This window comes from Ascaphus truei, chromosome 4 (genome assembly GCF_040206685.1).
Source record: "Ascaphus truei isolate aAscTru1 chromosome 4, aAscTru1.hap1, whole genome shotgun sequence".
Taxonomy (NCBI): Eukaryota; Metazoa; Chordata; class Amphibia; order Anura; family Ascaphidae; genus Ascaphus; species Ascaphus truei.
The window spans coordinates 350,861,807-350,885,475 of NC_134486.1; positions in this window are offsets into that span (position 1 = coordinate 350,861,807).

Below are 23,669 nucleotides of genomic sequence, written 5' to 3' on the forward strand. Positions count from 1 at the left end.
TAGGTAAGGCGGAAACCAAATACTTAGGGTATGCAGTGGGAGGTGGAAAAGTAAGGCCACTAGCCGACAAGGTAGTTGCCCTGAAAGAAGTTCCGACCCCCCAAACAAAAATGCAGGTACGCTCTCTGCTGGGTTTAGCAGGGTACTATCGGTGGTTCATCCCCAATACTCGGAAGTTGCAGCCCCATTAACGGACCTCACAAAAAAGTGTGCCCCTACAAAAGTGGTATGGTCAAGGGAGTGTCAGAGAGCCTTTGAGGACATAAAAAGGTGTCTATCAGAGGGTCCCGTCCTTAGAAGCCCAGACTTCAGCAGGTGTTTTGTAGTGCAAACCGATGCATCAGAGATAGGGCTTGGGGCAGTGTTGTTACAACAGTTTGAGGGAGTGGAACATCCGATCCTTTTTCTGAGTAGGAAATTGTTCCCGAGGAAAAAAAACTACTCAGTGATTGAGAAGGAGTGCCTCGCAGTAAAGTGGGCAATCGAGGCTTTGAGGCATTCCCTGGCAGGAGTCCATTTTACTCTGGTGACAGACCATGCCCCATTGAAGTGGTTAAATAGTATGAAGGACTCCAATGCTAGATTGACCAGGTGGTATATGGCCCTCCAACCCTTCTCATTTGAGATTCAGCACAGGCCTGGAAAAGAAAATGCAAATGCTGACTTCTTTTCTAGAGAAGGGGTGGCTGGTCAGGCTTCAGCCGTGCGTGGCCCCAGCCACACACTAACAGGGGAGGAATGTGACAGGTTGAATGAACGTCACCAGCCATATACCTGGCAAACCTATGTTTAGGCTTGCAGTGCAGCAGTGAGGAGGTTAAGCTTCAGTTGAGAAGGGCTGCTTAATTATTCTGACCCCAGCTGCATAATCAAGGTGTTTTTAAACCCCCAGGCTGTACACACATGCAGGCTAGCTTGTGAGGAAACAGGACTGAAATACTGAAGAGATTACTGCTATAAGGTCTGTTTTTCAAAGTACATGTGTGATGAACTGTCTGTGTGCTGCATGCTGAAGAGAAGCTGCCTTGTTTTCTATGCTGAAGAGAAGCTATTTTGTTTTGTCTGCTGAAGAGAAGCTATTTTGTTTTTGTGTGCTGTATGTTTTTAAGGCTCAATAAATAAGCCTTATCAAGAGAACCCGCGTGTGTGGTTGCATGTACCCTGCAACAATGTCCAAAAAATTACTTTGTCATCTACCAGTAACAAAAATATTTGAAAATGAAAAAACGAATAATGTCGAACTTGTTTGTGCACTCTTGATTCACCGCTCTTCTGACCTCCACACTGCTTTCGCCTTCTACGGAGTTCAAGATAGCCTTCAACTGGGGAAGAGGCACTATGTGAGTGCCCAGAACGATGACTCCCTACAGGGACTGAGGGTGTGGTGAGGCAAGTGTGAAGAAGGTTGCGTTATCTCTATAACCCATTGCATAACACACACAAGCGGGTTAGTGTGACTTGTCAGTGCATGAAGGATTTACCGTACCATTGACATGGTTTCCCTTTGATTCCTGCGGTTGTCATGAATCATGGTTCACAGCGTGTGCTGGATCTAGGGTTGTTCAGAATGACATAGATGTGGTGGCTCCCTTTGTCTCGATTGCGCTGCCGTAATGGCAGCTGTTACTTCAGAGGCAGCACATGGTGCCTCAGCTGGTGGAGCAGAAGATGCATGCACTGAAGCTGCACTCGGTGCATCAAGTCTGATATTGCTTTCTGCCTGGATCCCAACAAGATTCAAGATGACAGCATCATCTAGAGGGACCACTATCGGCTATAGCATCTCGATGGAGGTTTCTGTGTGTGATGGCCATATGAACATGAAAAACTATTAAAATTATTTATTTATTTATAAAATATTTTACCAGGAAGTAATACATTGAGAGTTACCTCTCGTTTTCAAGTAAGTATAAGAATATGGCAACTTTATTTAACATTTACATTTAACGTTAAACCTATTAAACCATTTAAGTATACCCATTAGGCCAGTCAAGTGCATTACTTAATCTTGCTTCTACTTCATACTTGTATATTATCTCAAGTGCGTCTCATTCAGCATCACTTTCCTCCAACCTTAGTTTTAGTATCCTAATAAGAACTGTGTTATTACTCATAAGGGCGTATTCACTACATTTCGATAAGTTCAGTGCATTTTTGAGCAACTTTGCATTGTCTTACCGCACTATAAAAAATGTGTGCCAAAATGGTATTCACTAAGAAAAATCACCATTTTTTTTAACTTTGGTAAAAAAAAATGCAACATAGTTCTATGTGTTTTTTTTTTTTTTTTACAAGTCTTATCACCCTGAAACTGTTTGTTTAAACTGCAGCCTGGATGTAAGGAATCCGCTCCATGGTTTACTGGTTGCCTTACCTTGCAGACCGGTGCAGTTCTGGATCAGCTCTCCTGAGGTTTGCTGCAGCCTGGATTCACTCATCAAAGCAATACACACTCCCTCTGGTATCTACTGCAGCTGTGCAGCCTTTCATTGCAAACTATACTTGCATTCACTCATTAGGGGCAGTACCTTCACACCCCCGCCGGGGATTGGCCCGCTGGCCTTTAAGTATTGCTTGCCCATAATGCTCCTGGCCGAGCATAGTCCTAACTGGATGTCAACTGTTTTGCCACAAGCTCTCGCTTGTTCTTCTTTGCTGATACCAGGTTCCGCCCTGCGTCCTTCAGCTTCCTTCAAGCCGCTTGTTCTCCAATGCTGATTCCAGGTTACGTCCTGCATCCTTCAGCTCCCTTCAAGCCGCTTGTTCCCTTATGCTGATACGGAGGTATTCCCTGCGTCCTTCAGCTTCTGTTCCCCTGTGCTGAAGCAGAGGTTTCGTTCCTGCGTCCTTCAGCCTCCTGGATTCCTGCACTAAAGTAGAGGTTCGTCCCTGCGTTCTGCAGTCTCCTGGATTCCTGCACTGAAGCGGAGGTTTCCCTGTATCTACAGCTTCCTGGTTCCTGGGGCCTACACTTTCCCTAATATAGAGAGGCCGTGTCCTGGTTCCTGCGCTGAAACAGTGGATTCCCTTGCCCGCTCAGGACTTTTGCGTTGTAGCACTGGTGCACCCGTGCAGCAAGACGGTGTGCTATTCTGGTCTGCCTACCATCTCCTGTGACCAGCACCATGGGCCATGGTCGTCGCTCGCGCAAAGGCCAACCCCGCGCTCCTAAGCTGAAGCGGGGCTCTCCTGACTACCTGTTGCCGAACTCTTGCCTGTACAATGTTTATCCTGATGTCTCCTGTCCTGACCCTGGCTTCTACAACGACGACGCTGTCTTCTCCAATCCTGATCCTGCGACATATGACTACGAACTGCGCAATCCGGATCAGCCTGCGCGGTCTCAGGTCGGTGCTTTTACAACCCCACCTCAGCCTCGCGGTCCGGTCCTGGTTTGTGGCGAGCAGAACCCTGACAGTATGCTCGGCCTCACAAACTCGGACCGCCCTGTGGTGAGGGTTGGTAAGTTTCTGTCTGAAAGCCTGTCCCAGCCTGTAAACCAGTCCCAGTGTGAATACCAGTTTCTATGTGAGATATTACCCATGCTTGAGGATCTGATTGTGTTTGTAGGTTTAACCCCTTTGCAAAACAAATGCCGTAGTGATCTCATGATGAAGGTTTACCGCCTCCGGGACTTAAAACAATCGCTGGCCGCTTGTATTTGCTTTCCTGGTTACCCCTTAACTTGGGAAAATGTGTACCCTTTAGAATTGGACGACGCCCAAAAGGAACTCTCTTCCCTGGCCTTGTCTTTAGACATTTATATAGCAAAAGTGGACCCTCTCCTCATGTTGGCTGATGCCCAAAAAACACTCCATATCCTTTCCATGACATTGGACATTTGCATAAAGGAACAGGATCCTCCCCTCGCCAGCTTCGCTGCCGCTTGGCTGTATCCCTGGTCTACCACGGATCCTTGCCCTGAGTGTATGCCCGGGTTTCCTGACACCAATGATATGTTTTCGTTAACCCCTGCCGATCAGTCCTGTGAGGTTCCCCTGGAGAATACATATGTTGCTCTACCCAGCACTAATGTTCTTGTATCAGAGAATAAGTTCATTAGTTCTCCTATTTCTAGCTCAGAAGTCCTTTCTCTAGGTCTTGAGGGTTTTCCAGCTTTAACCCCTGCCGAGCAGTCCTGTGAGGTTCCCCTGGAGAATACATATGTTTCACTAGCCAACACTAAGGTTCTACTATCAGAGAATAAGTCCCTTTGTTCCCCTATTTCTAACTCCGAATCTGTCACTCCAGCTCTTCAGGGTTTTCCAGCTTTAAACTCTGCTAGGCAGTCCTGTGCGCTTTCCCCGTCAGAGAAAGAATCCCTAAGTTCTGTTCCCAGGGTCATTTCTGTATTAACCCCTGAGGGGCAGCTCTCTGAGTCTCCTTTGATAATTCCCTGTTCTCTGCCAGCCACGGTCACGCTCCTAGCTCCAGAGGAGAGATCCCTTGTCTCTCCTAATACAGAGAAAAAATTTCCTGTGTTTTACTCTCAGGCACTGTCTGCATTAACCCCTGTAAATTCTTGCTGCCTCCAAGTTAATGCCTTCGTTTTAGCCTCAGAGAATGAGTCCACAAGTCAGACAGCAGAGGTTGCATTGAGGGATTCCTATAACCGTACGGAGTCCCTAGATATTCTTTGCTATAAATCCCCTGCTTCAGCTCAAGTTTCCGCAGTTTCGTCTCCGGAGACTTCGGCTAAAGTTCTGGTTCCTGATAAATGTATTCAGGAGTCAGGTTTTTCCCTAAGCTTGGTCGCAGAGTTCCTTCTCCCGGGTATTTCACTGAACCAGCCTGTCGCCCACATAGCGGTGATCCCTGCTTCAGCGCATAGTTCCCACATTATGGAGTCTGCAGTAATTTCTGGTTTCCCAGATATTCCTTACCAAATACCTACTTCAGAGACCTGTACAGTTATGATTAACCCCCGTGTACTGTCTGAGTTCTTCTCCTCTTTATGCTTAGGGTTAAAAGCATACAGTAGTCTGTATGTCCCTCCTGGGGTTCATATTATGTTCCCAGGAATGTTTGCTGACGCACGGTTTTCTCCCCAAAGTGACGCTTTTTCATATAGATTAGTAAAAAGCTTGCACACTGTATCCCTTTTCGCTGAATTGTGTCTTACTAGTTTTGAGACTCTGAGAGGTAATGATTCTCCTTCTGATTCTGAAGCTCTTTCTACAATGAGTATCCTGTCTGGGGGTACCCCTGATTTCTCTCTCCAGGCTAATCCTTTGGGGATCAGCATATCTGTGATCACTCCCTTAGTACTGTCTGAGGTCACCATGCACATATTACAAGTCCTGGGGTTTAAATCTGAGCTATTTAGCTGTCCTGCCTTTGCTGAAACCCAGTCCCTCAGTACTGTGTCTAAATATGTCCCAGCAAACATGGGGTTACTCTGGGAGGAAATTAAAGCTCCTGTCTTAAAGGGTATTTTTTCTCACATGTCCAGCAAATCTAGAACCTCAGTAGTTGTTTCTAAGTCACTTATCAATACATCTGATTTTTTCTCTAATCAAACTCAGACACCCTCACTATCGGTTAGGAGTCCTGTGATCAGAGATTTTGCACTAGAAAACACACCTATTCATGTTTTTGACAGGTTAGGTACCCCTGTGGTTAGGGCCATTGCAGTTTCGGAAAAGACTCCTTGTACTCCTAAGGTGCCTGTCATTAAGAGTTTTCATAGTTCATACTTGCTGCTTGTTGATTCTCAAGGCTCTGTCACTGAGGTACAGACTTCAGCTTCTGATGTTAGCTTCCCTCCCACCACTACCCTGGCTCTGCCTTTTTCTCAAGCTACTGATTTGAAGATCCCAAGGACTATTCCTGATTCACTGACAATACTATCTCCCAATGAAGATTTCCCAGTATTGGAGAGCTCTACTGTTGTTTGCTTCTCTGCTCCTGCTAAACCATGGTTTTGTCCCTCGGAATTTTCGGTTGCCCCTGTTATTTCCTCTCAGTTGGAAATACTCTGTATGTATCCCAAGATTTCGGTCCCTATGCCGGGTTTACTGCTTGCCTTGTCACCTTCCATACCAATACCGGGAGATGCTTCCAACCAGCCTATACCCTTACTAACCATTACCTGGGAGCCTTCTAGAGGAAAAATTTCTCGCAAATTTCAACATGCAGTGGTCAGCCAAGACTTTTTCTGTTACAAAGTTCCTCCTGGTGTATTCGATCAATTATCAGGGCCGCTGATCCTAGATTCAGGTTCCTTTATTAAAGACTGGGCTTCCTGTAAGGGTTCTTCTGCCGTTTCTGCTCTGGAACTCTCTGGTTCTTCACAACCCTGGATTTCCAAGTCATTTTGCGGGGCGAGCCATGTACCAAGGATGTTTCTTCTACTACTCTTATTTCTTAGAACTGTACTCACTAAAGAACTGCTCGTTTACGGATGCCCTTTCTACCTAAAGAATTTTAGGAACAACTCAATGTCCCCAAGGCCCATGGATGGTCCTGTCTGGCCACAGTTCTCACCGGGGGGTGGGGGTACACTAAGGACTAATCATGAGTCACTGGAGTACGACTCTAACCCCAATCCTAGACTGTTCAGCAACAATTCCCGGTCCTCCAACTCTATGAGTGCTCATGTTCGCCCGGAGGTCTCGCGTGAAGGGGGGGGTACTGTAAGGAATCCGCTCCATGGTTTACTGGTTGCCTTACCTTGCAGACCGGTGCAGTTCTGGATCAGCTCTCCTGAGGTTTGCTGCAGCCTGGATTCACTCATCAAAGCAATACACACTCCCTCTGGTATCTACTGCAGCTGTGCAGCCTTTCATTGCAAACTATACTTGCATTCACTCATTAGGGGCAGTACCTTCACACCCCCGCCGGGGATTGGCCCGCTGGCCTTTAAGTATTGCTTGCCCATAATGCTCCTGGCCGAGCATAGTCCTAACTGGATGTCAACTGTTTTGCCACAAGCTCTCGCTTGTTCTTCTTTGCTGATACCAGGTTCCGCCCTGCGTCCTTCAGCTTCCTTCAAGCCGCTTGTTCTCCAATGCTGATTCCAGGTTACGTCCTGCATCCTTCAGCTCCCTTCAAGCCGCTTGTTCCCTTATGCTGATACGGAGGTATTCCCTGCGTCCTTCAGCTTCTGTTCCCCTGTGCTGAAGCAGAGGTTTCGTTCCTGCGTCCTTCAGCCTCCTGGATTCCTGCACTGAAGCGGAGGTTTCCCTGTATCTACAGCTTCCTGGTTCCTGGGGCCTACACTTTCCCTAATATAGAGAGGCCGTGTCCTGGTTCCTGCGCTGAAACAGTGGATTCCCTTGCCCGCTCAGGACTTTTGCGTTGTAGCACTGGTGCACCCGTGCAGCAAGACGGTGTGCTATTCTGGTCTGCCTACCATCTCCTGTGACCAGCACCATGGGCCATGGTCGTCGCTCGCGCAAAGGCCAACCCCGCGCTCCTAAGCTGAAGCGGGGCTCTCCTGACTACCTGTTGCCGAACTCTTGCCTGTACAATGTTTATCCTGATGTCTCCTGTCCTGACCCTGGCTTCTACAACGACGACGCTGTCTTCTCCAATCCTGATCCTGCGACATATGACTACGAACTGCGCAATCCGGATCAGCCTGCGCGGTCTCAGGTCGGTGCTTTTACAACCCCACCTCAGCCTCGCGGTCCGGTCCTGGTTTGTGGCGAGCAGAACCCTGACACTGGAAGAGCTGCACGGAGAAAGCTGCATCTCCATGCTCAGCTCTTACAGGAGATCGTGCAGTTTTAATGTTTATTTTAATAACAGGGGGTCTGCTGAGACCCTCATTAATTTCAGCCTCGGGGACCCCCTGCTTCACAAGTTACAGACCCCGGTAGAGGGTGCCAGTTTTATCCTGCATGTTTAAATCTCCCGGTAGCGTGACACAAGAGGTTTAAACGTTTCGGGGAGACCGGCACCCCATACCGGGGCCTGTAACTTGGGAAGCAGGGGGTCCCAGAGGATGAAATTTAATGTGGTTCTGCTCCAGATACCCCCTGCTTCCATTCCCTGCCATTAAAATAAAAATTAAAAAAGCTTCATTACCGTAGTGACTAGCCGCTAAGGTAAAGAAGCTACTTTAATGTGAATTTTAATAAGCAGGGGGTCTCCTGAGCTTAACCACATTAATTTCAGCCTCTGGGACCCCCTGTTTTCTGAATTACAGGCCGGAATCCCTGCCATGTTTAAATTCTCCCACATCATGGCCCACGTGCCCGGGCAATTTAAATACTGTAGGGGGATACCGGCACCCCATACCGGGGCCTGTATCTTGGGAAGCAGGGGGTCCCTGAGGTGGTTAAGGTCAGGAGACGCCCTGCTTCCATACTCATTAAAATTCAAATTAAAACAGCTTCATTAACTTAGCGGCTAGCCGCTAAGGCAATGAAGGGGTTAAGCCACAGTACCTGGTTTATTGGGGGTAGAGGGGCTATGTGAATGGGGGTACTTGGCCCAGAGTGGGTGGTTAGTCCTACCAGGAAGGTTGCGGGAGGAGTGAACCCCTTCATTACCATAGTGGTGGTAACCACCCACCCTGGACTAAGTTCCCCCTTCACCCACCCCCGATACCCCCAATAAAGATTAAAATACAACAAACCCCTACTATGCACCCTGTGTACTCCTAACAACCCCTTCCCCAAACACATATAGTACAGTAATGAGGAAAATTACTATTATCCAGATCTGGATAATATTGCATTTGCCCATTAAAAATAAAACATTATCCAGCTAGCATAAAGTATATTAAAGTTCTACTTACCCCCTGCCAGGATGACAGTGACCCTCATCTTCCTCTGTGTCCTCCCCATCTTTTGTGTTTAGCAACATTACAATAAAAAAAAAAACTAATGGCCACTAACCCCTTAATCACATTAGCGGTTAGTAACCACTATAGGTATTTAGGGGTTAACCCCCCTCCCCTCCTACCCACTATGGAGGCCTAACTACCCTCCAGGGGCAACTACACCTACCCTCCACCCCCTTTACCCATTGATTTGCACAGTGGTAAACCATGCCCATTATATGGCCATGGTTTGCCACTATGGCAATGAATAGACAAGCTAACAAAAAAGATTCACAAAATAAAATACATTATATTTAAATAAAATTTCAAATAAATCAATTGATTGGCACAGTGGTACACCATGCCCATAATATGGCCACAGTTTGCCACTATGGCAGTCAATCGGCAGCCTAAAAAGAACAAGTACCAAAAATACAATACATAACAAGTAAATAAAAACAAGCATTTGCCAAAAAAGCATTGCATGACACTGTGCCTATCTATAGCCAGAAAGGGGCATCCTTCGAATCGTACTCCAGAAGCAACCTCTTGACCCTCGATGCAATGCTCCTCAAACAGCAGGATACGAAGAAGTCTATGATCATATGTTATTTAAGAGACATCTCCGGTAAGTTCTTATTTTCATCTTTCTTGTCTTCTTTCTTTGTAATCCAATGGGGCGGATGTTGTCCTGTCGTCTTCTTGAAAGCTTCCATTTTTTTTAAAAAAGGATGCAACTTCCTCCCTCTTGGATGATGTCACATCCTTAAAAAAATGGAAGCTATCACATGGTACTCCAACCAATCGGATTGGGGGTGTACCATGTGATGCCTCACATGGTATATTTCCCAATCTGGTTGGAGTACCATGTGATGGCATCCTTTATTTTTCTTTGACATCATCTTAAAGGGATGGAATCATATCCTCCTGATTGGCTGGCTTCCCTCCCTTTAAGATGATGTCCCATCCTTAAAAATAAAATAAAAAGACCCTGTCACATGGCACACCAGCCAATCGGATTGGGGTGCACCATTTGACACTCAAATGTGACGTCATAGGCCTTATATAAGGCCTGTCCCATCTCATTTGTTGCCAAGAAGACGACTGGAAAACAATATCTGTCTCATTGGATTACAAAGAAAGAAGAAAATAAGGAAGAATCCACCGGAGAGGTCTCTTCAACCAACATATGATCGTGGACTACTTCGCATCAGCTACTTGAGGAGCATTTCATCGAGGGTCAAAAGATGGACTATTCTAAAAGGCATTTTCGCATGGCCAAACCATGCGAGAGGTTTTTTTTAGGAGCGATTTCATTCCGACTCTGCAAATCTATCTGTCTCATTGGATTACAAAGAAAGAAGAAAATAAGGAAGAACCCACCGGAGAGGTCTCTTCAACCAACATATGATCGTGACTACTTCGCATCAGCTATTTGAGGAGCATTTCATCGAGGGTCAAAAGATGGAGCTTGGTAAGGATGGGGCTGAAGACATCAAAGCTAAGAAAAAAATTAATTGTATGTTATTTAATTGTGTATTTTTTTGAGATGCCCATTGACTGCCAATGTGTTTATCTTTGCCCCTTTGTGGGTATACATTAACACAGCAACAAGCGATGCATTTTTAGACAAATGTTTTCTTTTTATTTCATTATAATTTATTGTATTTTTGTTGATGTTTTTTTTTTTTTTTAGAATACCCATCCTTTTCAACGTGGCAATCCATGCCTATATTGGGGGCATGGCTTACCACAGCCACAATCAATGGCATTATTGTGAAATGCTTGCCCATTCATTACCATAGTGGCAAACCATGCCCATATTGGGGGCATGGTTTACCTCTGTGACAATTAATGAGTAGTGGGGGGTGGGGGTACAGTAGTTGCTCCAGGGAAGGTGGCTAGTTCTCCGGGGGTGTAGCGAGGGAGGGGGTTAACCCTTTTATCACTATAGTGGTTACTAACCGCTATGGGGATTATAGGGTTAGTGGCCATAATTTTATTTTTATTGTAATGTTACTGCCCACGGAGGTCAAGGAGAATGGTGATGAGGATGAGGATGCAAATTTAATTACATTTATGCAGACTAGGTAGTGTTTTATTTTTAATGGGCAAATGAGCTATTATCCAGATTTGTATGTGTTTTGTCAGGGTTTTTTAACCGCTAAGGTAATTAAAGGGTTAACTTCTACTGCCACCCTGCCACAAGGCCTAATTACTCGGGCAAATACAAGCTTTACCCTCCCCCTGTACCAACAACAAAGAAGTGCCTGCTATTTAACCTCTTTATTACCGTAGCAGTTAGCCGCTAAGTTAATGAAACTGGCTAATTTTATTTTTATGCATAGGATTGAAACCGGAGGCCCGTGCAAAAGGAACTGTGCAGTTGATTGCTCCAAAATTGCTCCACTTTTGCCTGGATACAAATGTGCCTATAATTGGACAGCAACTATGTAACTATTTACCATTACTCTATATATGGGGAGGGGGGAGGGAGTTGATACTTGTTGATGGAGTGGGAGTTTGGGAGTTTGGGGTATGTGTCCTGGAGAGGGTGGTCAGGCCTCCTGTAGGAATGGAGGTGTTTGACTTAGCGATTAGCTAAATTAGTCACATAGGAAGCCAAGGGGGGTTGTGAGAGTAGCTTTAACTTTAATATTAACCCCTTTGGTGTCTGTAATATTTTTTAACAAGAGTGTGATGTAATAAAATATATTACCTAGTGTAATAATATGTATATTATTACACTAGGTAATATATTTTATTACATCACACTCTTGTAATAAAATACCACAGATACCAAAGGGATTAATATTAAAGCTAAAGCTTGTAAATCATAATGGTAAATGTATTAAAGGCTTTGACTTTTGATGTTATAGATTAACTGGATATGTGTAAAAGGAACCTGGCAAGTTTTGGACTTTCGCTACTCGCTAAATGTTTGCCCCATTATTATGGATTTATAAATTAACCAGAAAAATTGCTGCCCACTTATAACTTTACATTTACTTACTGCAGAGAATGGCCTTGGATCACCTGTACTTTTAAATAGAATATTTTTGCATAATTTTGGCAAAAGTTGTGAACTCTGTACAGTATGTCTATTGTGACTGCAAATGCCAAAGAAAATATAAAAAATATCTTCCCCAAAATAACTTTGTCTGGCTTCACCAACACCTTTTTGTATTTTTAGCCATGTATTATTTGTCTTAACTCTGTGCCCAGGACATACTTGAATACGAGAGGTAACTCTCAATGTATTACTTCCTGGTAAAATAAATAAATAAACCTTGGAAGGCTTTTCTTATTGGTTCTTTCCTGTAAATGAATGCAATTCCGCTTTCAAATTGAATGGGAAAATAGTACTAAGGCACAAATACTTTTTGGGAGGGAGGTATAGAAATTGAGCTTTTGTTCATCCAATCTGATGTATCATTCATGCAAACCTCCTCAAATTTTATAGAAGTGCTTAATGCAGTCTTGGTAACTACCGCATGATCTTACTTTTTTGTATGAGGTGATGCTGGGGATTTCCCAAAGGGTAATGTATAGTGCTGCATAATGTCTTTCGAGCTCCTCACAATAACATAGTAATGGTGTTCAAAAACGTGTAATTTACTAAACAATCGTCACTATTTATGAACCATGGTAGTAGTTACATTTTGTTCACAATAAAGTCGGTCTTCCTGTTTCTTTTCAGGTGCGTAATCATTAAAGTGACGATGGGAAAACCGCACATCATTAGTTCCAAAAGATCATTCATTCATCTCTTACTGTAGAGAATTCATTACATGTGACGCTGTGAGATGATACATCTGACAACATAATCCAAACATTGCATAGCTTCCTGCCTGTTTTAACATTTCTGCAGCAGAGTGAGTTAATCTCTTCATCTCCGTACGAACCCTCCTGACAGTGAAATGATTAAAGAAAATGCATTCAAACGTATATTTAGGAATCTAAACCAATTTGTACTCTCCTTTTCAGATTCTGTTATGTGAACCGTGAACTTTCATCTCTACGCATTTTAATCTAAATCCAAGACAGTATATCCACGTAGGAGCCGAAGCACAGCCACACCAATGGAGAATAGGACCCGAAAGTTCTTTCAAGAATTTATTAGCTAAAAAGGCATAAGGACAGACATCCTAATAGCACTCTCAAAGATAAAGCGCCCTGTGCGTGAAACATGTCTTTGACAAAGTACCCGAGAGGTACGAAACGCGTCAGAGTGCGCCTCCGCGAGGTGTCCGCTATTTTTGTATATGTCCAGCAACTAATAAATAATCATTTTTAGTGACCCAGCAGCATCAGCTTTTCATTTGGCATCCCCACTACAGCAGTGCTTGGAGCTTTCCCCAGCTGGGGATTTCCTTTCCTGCAACGTTTATAGCGTTACCCCATATGTTTGTGTGATTTGCATACCATGGCAGCAATTTAATTACTGTCAGGAGTTATGAATAGCCGGGTGCAGCTCCTTCTGATATATTTTCCCGGGGTCCCTTGGTAGTTCATGCATTTCAGTTTGGATATACAGCAGAATGCATGATCTCCAGCTGTAGAAGGCATTCTCTCTACTTTATAATCCCTAGAAATTACTGGAAAAGGGCAAAAAAATGTTCTTCTTCCGTCAACTCATTAATGTACATCAGAAAAGAAAGCAACCTAAGCACACAACCAACCCTCGCTAGTTGATGCTAGCTACTGCATCCCAAATTTCAGCCCCTTTTGGTTCATTCTGTTCATAATAGACTTTATTACTTAGGCTGAGGCCTATTTCAATTTTTTTCAAATTTATCCATCATGGTTGTAAAGTCCGGACACGAGGTCCTTGCCTGGGCTTTGAGGCAATATATGGAACCCGGCCAGGTGGTGGCGGTAGGAGGCCTTCCCGCATCTATACCCGCGGTCAGGGTCGAGAGTTATGTGCGTAATATTCCTGGGTGGCCGTACGCCTGTGTCTTAGCGGAAGAACATGACCCCACGTCCCCATGGAAAACGATACTTTTTGTGGCAACCCACACTGAGGATATATGCTTGTCAGAAGCACCCTCCACACTGTTTCTGCCAGGGGCCCCGTCTGAGGGGTACCCCTTATTCTATGCGGACCCAGCAAAATGGCGTCACCCGCCAAACCAGGAGAGTGCACGTGTTGCTTGTCTTCAGCAGGAACCGAAATGTGTCACAACAACCTGTCCAGGGTTGGCGCGAAATCCAGAGCCCTGCCCCCGCAACGTGAGTGACGCAGCGCCAAGACAGAACCGCTCCTTGAAAGAGCGTGCCCCTCCTCTAGATTCCACCAGGGGGAGCAAGCACCGTGAGTTTCAACCCGACCCTGTTGCCGTAACAAATTTTTTTCCCTCTGAGGATGAGATAGACTGTCAGGGGGTACACCCCAATGTGTATGTGCCCTGGCGCGCGCCAGGAGTAGATGCCCTTGCACTAATGTGCCCCTGCCTGCAAGAAGCCTATGTCCAGGGAGCCGACCTGTCTCAGTTACCGCTAGACTTCAAGACCACCGAGGTGGACGGAGAACCGGGTATACAGTATTTTAGCCCCACCTGTGACTGTTCTAGGGGCACACTGGCGTGGGCGCCCAAATGTGAATGCTGCGGTGCATGGTTCTTGAAGCCTATTATACCCCAGCCTATGGAACCAGCCGAGGAAGAAGAGGAGGAGCCCGACCTCTCTATTACCATGAGTTATGCTGATATTCGTTTTTTTCTAATGTCAAAGGCCTGCGGGGACTCGTGTGCCCAAATGGACCCTCTAGATCCAGGCCCAGAGCTGGAGCCGCCGAAGGCCGAGCTGCAGATGTTGGTAACAGACCCGGTTCCCGAGCAGGAACCACAGAGTCCAGAAACCACAGAGGAAGATGCCGTTAACCTCTCTACCTCCACCATGGAGGTGGCAGAGATGAAAGACGAAGCTGCCCTAGTCCCCCGTGGCAACCCAGCAGGAAGGACCAAGGCCCAGCCAGCTATGGAGCCGAGCGAACTGTCGGTGGAGAAGAGCGCGACCACAGTGGAGGTACCGGAGCACGCCAGCTTCGTACCTATATCCACTGGTTGGAACGCAGAAGAACCCGGTGACTCCCGTGCGGAGGAGCCGATCGTGATATCTTCAGAGGAAGAGGTTGGCATATCATCGGTGGTGATGCGCCTACCGGCGAACCACCCCAGCGGTAACAAAGAGGAGCAGACGAGTCCGGACACATTCCGACAGCAAGTGCTGGTGCGGCCGGTGCACCGGAAGAGTCCCGTGGCCATGGCGACTCCCAGTGTGTCGGAGGGACATCCGGAGAAAGAGGAACACATCGCAAGCCAGCGGAGTGGTGAGGAACCTCCTTACTCCCCGCAGGCCTTGATGGAGGCGGCCGTAGAAAAGGCCCATGATCTGAGTGTGAGCCCGTGCGCTCCAACCCAAATAGTCCCAGGACTGGGATCCCACGCTCCCGAGGTTGCAGAAAGTGAATGGACTGCCCCAGAAGTGCCAGGGACAGGTCCCAAGACAGCCCGGGTGGAAACTGACAGCGTCCCCGAGGACCTGTTGGCCACCGAGAGTCAATGCTTGCGGTGAGACCCCAACCCTTTACCCCATGCAGGATGTGATGGAGATATCCGGTGAAAAGGCCCTGCCCAGTGCTTACTTCTCTGCAAAGGATCACCAAGGTCATCTGTCTCAAGACCCTGAGCTCGTGATGTATCCAGAAGGCATCACTTCAGAAGTGGCTAATGGAGCCAACAAAGCATGTGCTGTGCCAGCTAGGGCAATCGTTGCCTTCTTCATGCGCAACATGGAGCGGTTTGTTCAGCATGTCGTGGACAGAGGAAAAGGTCAGGACCTCCCGGTATACCGCATGTGCGAGGCGGATGGCTGGGTAAAGGTCTGGCTAAGAGACATTGCACTATTCCTTCTACCAGGGGGAGGAAGTATAGAGGAGCTTGTGACTGTTACCCCTGAGCACGATTGTCAAGAGATTCTCCCGGGGGAGGCTCACGCACACAAAACTGAGGTACCCCCACCTGATCAGTTGAGGGCACCCCACAAATGGTCTCAGCTGGCCTCAGTTATCATATGTGATCTGTCTTGTACCCTGTGGTGTAAAGTCAACCGTGTTAAGTTGTACATATCATGCTATGCATTTTTATTGTATAACCTTGTGCCGAGTGACGTCGTTCCCAAGCGGGGACGTTGGATTTTTCCCCAGGGGGAGGATGTAGCAGGTTCCCTTTTTCACAGCTGACCCCCCTCCTGCTCTGGCTCACAGCCGCCACTCGCGAGGAAGTGAGGGGGCAGGTGCGCGAGCAGCGCGCAACCTCCGAGATGCGGCCGGTTGCCGGGGCCGCGATCGGGCCGTTGCTAGGGCCGCGGTCGCATCGCGAGGGTCCCGGCGGCTCGCGGTGAAGGAAGCCACCATTAGGGGTTGTGTTGCGCATGCGCAGGAGACAGAGGTACCGGGAGGCTCACAGAGAGGTCGCACATGCGCAGGGAGGAGCCCGCGAAACCCTAGCCTACCAGGGAAGGCTCTGAGCAGGGACTACGAGTCCCATGAGCCTCTGCACACCCCACGTGATGCCAGGGAGCCAATAGGGCCTATGATCTCCCTGCACAGAGTGAGGAAAGGATACATTTCGCGCGCTGAGCCCACGCTAGTTAGTTGGAGCTGGGAGCAGGAAGGGGAAGGAAGGGTGTAGGGAGCGAGTGAAGCTCCTGCACCAAGTAAGGTCCCCCAGGTCTGCTTTCAGCAGCGCCTCCAAATGTAACGGGTATTCCACCCCACCCAATCGCAGATATAGTGTGGGTGCGGGGAACTTAGTGTTACCAGGTGTGGTGCTTTACCTGTTAGGCTCACAGGAGGGCTGAGCTTCCGCCACGGGGAACCTGGGGCAATTATATTAGGAGTAACCCTGTACTCGGTGCAGCGCCACCACCTGCGATGGTTCCCAGCAGAGCGGGAATTGGTCCTCGCAGGACACATACAAAGAATCAGCACACCATATGTACAGTATAATAACTAAGGTCTTTACTTAAGAGCACATGAACCATATAACCATATAGAATAACAGGTGTCCCTCTCTAGAGGAGACACTAGCTAATGCGCCTCGCAGGATGCCCACACCTGCACCGGGTGATCCCACCCCGTGTCCAGTAACCCCCCACAATGTCCCGCACTCTACAGAGAGAGGATATGTGTGACTGCGCAGTCACTAACTAATGGAACTGTTGGTGCACTTGTAGAGTTAGAGTACCTGCCGAGCACTCTAGTGCTCGGATCTGCAACTGCTTCGAAAAGGATCCGATGACCGAAGACACCGGAACCACCACCCGTGACGATCCAACGCAGAAACCTCTGCCGCAACAGTCTGCGCCCAACCTTCGGAACACTGCGCAGTATATGCTGAGTCCCTAACTTACTCTGTGAACTACCGTGATGCGTCCTGCTGCTATAGGCCATCCCTACAGCACTGCAACCTTGAATGACTTTAGGGGAAACTCCTAGGGGCCTACGGGGTAGCCTATCCTATGCAGGTGGGTCCATGACCCCCTGTATCCACACTACCTTTTCCCATCACCACCCGGATCCCCTCTGACTCACTCCTACCTAACCTCGGCAGCAGACACACTGCACTCTCACGATGCTCTCTTGTCCGCCCTCACAGCACTGACTGCTGTGACCGGACAAGAATGCACCTACCTGAACCTAAGCGCAGAGTCCCTAACCTAGGGGCTGTCCCTGCTCACTTACCCACTAACCTGGTGGAGAGTTGGGGCCTACCTGGGATATGGGGGACCTTACTTGGTGCAGGAGCTTCACTCGCTCCCTACACCCTTCCTTCCCCTTCCTGCTCCCAGCTCCAACTAACTAGCGTGGGCTCTGCGCGCGAAATGTATCCTTTCCTCACTCTGTGCAGGGAGATCCTAGGCCCTATTGGCTCCCTGGCATCACATGGGGTGTGCAGAGGCTCATGGGACTCGTAGTCCCTGCTCAGAGCCTTCCCTGGTAGGCTAGGGTTTCGCGGGCTTCTCACTGCGCATCTGCGACCTCTCTGTGAGCCTCCCGGTACCTCTGTCTCCTGCGCATGCGCAACGCAACCCGCAATGGTGGCTTCCTTCACCGCGAGCCGCCGGGACCCTCGCGATGCGACCGCGGCCCTAGCAACGGCCCGATCGCGTCCCCGGCAACCGGCCGCATCTCGGAGGTAGCGCACTGCTCGCGCACCTGCCCCCTCACCTCCTCGCGAGCGGCGGCTGTGAGCCAGAGAAGGAGGGGGGTCAGCTGTGAAAAAGGGAACCTGGCTACACATGTATTGCTTTTATTGATCAAACTTGATGTACGTGCGATACTCACCACTTTTTTACATTTGCATAATATAATTGAACTTATTACACTATGAGAGTTATGCGTTGTTTGTTCTTTTTTCTAGAAAAAATTGGTAGCATAGGCGGTCACTGCTCCCCGGTATTAAATCAGAGACCAAAAGCACAAATAATGACAAAAGACTTCAATGTGCAAATGTACACATAACAGAGACAAACTCTGACGCGTTTCGTTCCTAGAATGGAACTCTTTGACAAAGTTTCATTCTAGGAACGAAATACATCAGAGTTTGGCTGTATTATGTGTACGTTTGCACATTAAAGTCTTTTTTCAGTATTTGGGCTTTTGGTATCTAATTTAATACCAGGGAGCAGTGACCACCTATGCTACCAATTTTTTCTACCATTCAACTACTGGCAGGAGCACGTTTGCATCGTTGATCCGGATCCACGGCTTGGCATTCCTGGCTTCAGTACCATGGGTACTTCAGCCCTTCAATACCAGAAACTGCTTTAGACACCAGGGAGAGAGGGGGTTGCGGGTAGGAGGTTGGTTGGAGTGTGCACTTTGCTGTGGATACACCAGCTTCTCCGTTCCCTTCTACTGCTATATTCACCCCCCCCCCCCCACCTGTTTGTTAGTCAGTATACAGCAATTCATATCCGTGGAGTTATTCCTTAAATCACCTGGACCGGGATCATTTATATGTCTATGAGACAGACTTTTTTCTTATGCCATTACTCTGGAGCACTAGCTACGGGGTTAACCCTTACTTTATCCATCACTGTTCTTTTTTCTATACAACTCCTGCTTACGGTCCAATTGATCCATTCCCTCCTGTACTCCTGGGCCCAGCAGAGACTTGAAAGTCTGGATAATGTTGCCTAAAAATGTCAGTATCCTGTATCTTCCAAAGAAGAAGAACAAAGGGGCTAAAATATATCCCTATGTCTCAGATGTCTTATCGTCATTTTCCTCCTCCACATTCCACAGCTGCCATTCTTCAACTACACTATGATGCCTTAAGCAATACTGGACCTTTCCATTTGTGAAATGTAGCTTCTCTTGTTAACCACATGGGAATCAGTATATACTAGTTTGGTTCTGCTCCCTTTTTTTTATCTCCAATAAGAATACCAGTTATTGTAGGTCCTATTGACAATAATATAATATAATATATAATTGACAATGATAGAGCTGTATGTAAAAATATACCCTGCCTGTGAAATTACAGCAAAATATGACTTATCACTTTTGCGGAAAGTAGTGTGTCATTTTATTGATTCTCATTAAACTTTCGTGGAGTTGCAGATTTTGCTTTTACATTTGCAGGAAAACCATCAACAACACGATAAAAGAAAAATAGATTTAAAAAACCCCCTCAGAATATCCAAATAAAACAGCACATGCAGAGCTTTTTTTAATGAGATGTGAAAAATATAATCAAAATTAGATATAAAATATAATCCACCACACAGAGGAATTTCTCATAAACCGTAGGGGAAAAAAAATAATCAGAATTATATACAAAACTGCAGATTCAATGCAGAAAACAGTCGAGCACTTAATAGTACATACTGTAACAATTTTTTTCCACACATGTTTATTCACTGTAAATCAATACAATGTATTGACAATGTATTGTAAAAATCTGCACGGTGCAGCAAAAAATAATTTCTGCAGGAATTAAGTGGAAGCAGAAATAGTTGCAGTTTCCTCACAAGCTGTAATTATCAGCACCAGTTTAATATTGTTACTTCTTGTTGAGGAAGAATTCATCATGACAAGCTTTATGTTGTGGTTTGTTCTGCGAGCCGAGGTAACTTTATTATGCGGTTCAAAACTGGGAAGGCACCTAAAGGCCTAGATCAGTGACACAGAAGTCGGGAAGGAAAAAAATCTACTCTAATAAATTAGCCGAAGGTGAGAGTGCCTGCATATTTTGAAAAGAAAATACAGGCAAGAGTTATGAAATAATAGAATGCGGGGAAAAAGAGTTGCTGAAATATTGATGCAGAAGAAAAAAATAATAAGTAAAAATAAAAAGTATAATCACTTCCACGAGTTCTTCTGCTTCTTTTGAATAAAGGTAGTGTGACTGACTGGACTCTAGATGTCCCTGTGCCTCTTCTTTTTTAGTGATTTGGCAATATTGTTCGGCTTTCAGGAATGTATGGGCACAGGGTTTCGAGGAGCAGTCCAGATTTGGACGAAACAAAAGGAAAGATAGTGGCATATTTAATGGATTAAACTGAGTTTATGTACACTTCTAGCAGACAAGTATAATTTTATATAATTAATTTTACAAAACGTTTAACATCTCCTTGGTACATAAATGCTTTGGAGTCACACACTATACACACTGCAGCTAACATAGTGCTGGTGCGGTACCCTGACAAAGTGAAAATCAAAATGTTAAGGATATGAATGTATTTGCTTTTAAACTCCTCACTTTGTAAACAATATAATGCACTATATATGGTCTCTCTTGTTTTGCGCTTTATTTTTTGAAAGTCATTTTTATCTTATGTCTTTTGGTGTTATGACTGTTTGCCAGTAAGCTATGCAACAGGAAAATTAACGTTGCTCTGTCATTTGCTTGTAATGAAATTATGATGGCATAATTTCAATTGGTCTAATACAGGGGGGCGCGAGATTGTCTGCTGGGGGCGTGGGGTTTACAGAGGCCCCGGGCGCTTCTCAAAGGCACTTAAATTAAGTGCCGGAGAAGCGGCGAAGCCCTCTGTAAACTGCACTTACCTTGCTCCTGGAGATGCGTCGCCATGGCAACGTGGTGTCAAATGACACCGCAAGATCACGTGACATCACGTTGCCACGGCAATGTGACACCGACGCCGGAGCCAAGGTAAGAGGGGTGGGCGCAAAGAGAGGGGAAGAGCCGGCAGTGGGGCGCAGGGAAAAAAGATTGCGCTCCCCTGGTCTAATATATACACAGGAGTATCTGATATGCTTGAATCCATAGTTCTAGATGTAAAGCAATACTTTTGCATCTTTCACATGAAATATATAAGTAAGACAGTTACTGTAAGGGTGACTTAACCTCTCTAAGGAAGCCAATTATACGATGATGTTTTTGACAAAAAATGTTAACTTCTACATTGAACTGCCTGTGTAAACATTCCTGTGCTTTATGTGCACATACATAAAACATCACCTGGACTTTAAAAAAGTAAATATTAACAAAAGCATTCATTTTTTGTAAGCTTTACCTCAAACTACTTCTAATGGTTTGCTTGAAGGGTCTCTCTAAAAATCACGGTTATGCTTTGCTATTCTAGAAGATGTTGATTTCGGGGCAATTGTAAAAATAGTATTAGCGGAAAAATATTAGCATTGTGTAAACAATCTCTGTTTTGATGATGCCATTGAGAGTTGGGTGCTACAGAGATATTAGCATCTAGTCTTAGATTATTGCAATTGCTGATGAGCAGATTGTGTGTGTGTGTGTGTCTCAATTGTAGGCCTGTGCATAACAATTAAAGGGAGGTAAGCATATGTGACCTGATTGGATGGCTTCCCTCCGTTTAAGGTGACGTCACATCACTCCAAAAAAGGAAAGGCATCACATGGTACATCCACCAACCGGATTGATTTATGTACCATGTGATTCCATTAAGTTTGGTAGAGAAGCATTCTTTGCCAAACCCGATGCCTTGATACATTGTACATCCACCAATCTAATTGGTGGATGTACCATTTGTCAGTCAAATGTGACATCACAGGCCTTATATAAAGCCAGTCACGTCTCATTTGACAGGAAGAAGACAGAGAATCAACCTCTCCTGGACCTGTGTAAAAGTAAAAAGAAGAAAAAACAGAAGATAAGAAGATAAGAAAGAAGATTAGAATATCTACTCACCAGGGACTTCTCTTCAAGCAACTAAGGATCGTGGACTTCTGCACATCATGCTGTTCTTCTAGATGAGGATCATTGCTTTGTGGATAAGAGTTGTTGGTGCCGCAGTTGGATGATTAGGATGGAAGCCTTCATCCCCGCAAGGGTAAGAGACACATTAATTGTATTTTATTTAATTCTGTTTGTAGCCATATAGCCCCATGCTACTAAAATCCTTTGCCCTAGGTGCTGTCTGTTTAGTATCATCCAGCAGTGTTAGGGTTAAAACCCCTTACTCATGGCCTGCATGTGAGCTATCTCCCAAGAGAGACACTAAGTTGCAATATGCAGGTGTAGGCCTAGTGGCAGTCCGAGTTACATGTAACCGGAGGGGGGTGGTTTACTATGGTGTGAGGCCGTGATGTCAGCCAGGCTTGCCCAGATACTGGGGCCAAGGGATTAATCCCTCCCCAGGTATAAAAGGTGGGACCCTCCATGTCCTCCTCTGTTCTGTTCCAGTACTAGCCTTGTCTAGTGTGTTCCTGCCTTGCCTTGGGGGTGAGGGTGTTTAGACTAGCTCAGAGGTCTCAAGCCCCTGGGAGGCCTAGTCCTGTCCTGCCCAGGGAGGTTACAATGCCCCTGGGTGCAGGAGGAGATACAGATGGAAGAGAAGGCAAGCGGCGAGGTGAGATCTATTCTGGGTTAAGTTGAGTCCAGGGGGATGTATCTCTCTTGCCATGAGACGGTCATACTACCTCCCAAACCTGGCCCTACTACATCCTTCCACATTGCTATTGGAAATACGATCATTCACCCAGTAGCCCAAGCACGCTGCCTAGGGGTCACACTTGATTCCTCTCTCTCATTCTCCTCTCATATTCAAAACGTTTCTAAAACTTGTCGCTTTTTCCTCCGCAATATCACAAAGATACGCCCTTTCCTCTGTTACTCAACTGCTAAAACTCTGACTCAGGCCCTCATTCTCTCACGTCTCGATTACTGCAACCTCCTGCTGTCCGGCCTTCCTACCTCTCACCTGTCTCCCCTACAATCTATCCTAAACACTGCTGCCAGAATCACTCTACTCTTTCCTAAATCTGTCTCAGCGTCTCCCCTGCTGAAATCACTCTCCTGGCTTCCGATTAAATTGCGTATCTCACACTCAATTCTACTGCTCACTTTTAAAGCTTTACATTCTTCTGCCCCTCATTACATCTCAGCCCTAATTTCTCGCTATGCACCATCACGACTCTTGCGTTCTTCTCAAGGATGTCTTCTTTCTACCCCCTTTGTATCTAAAGCTCTCTCCCGCCTTAAACCTTTCTCACTTTCTGCCCCACACCTCTGGAATGCTCTTCCCCTCAATACCCGACTAGCCCCCTCGCTATCCACCTTTAAGACCCACCTTAAGACACATCTGCTTAAAGAAGCATATGAGTAGCACTGGATAATCATGGACACATGACACAAAGCTTGGCCTCCTGCAGACGCACTTACTAGTATTCCCTCCTACTGTCTCTGTACGTTCTCCCTACCTACCAATTAGATTGTAAGCTCCTCGGAGCAGGGACTCCTTCCTTAATGTTACTTTTACAGTATGTCTGAAGCACTTATTCCCATGATGTGTTATTTATATTTGCTATTTATATGACATGTATTACTACTGTGAAGCGCTATGTACATTTTATGGCGCTATACAAATAAAGACATACATACATACA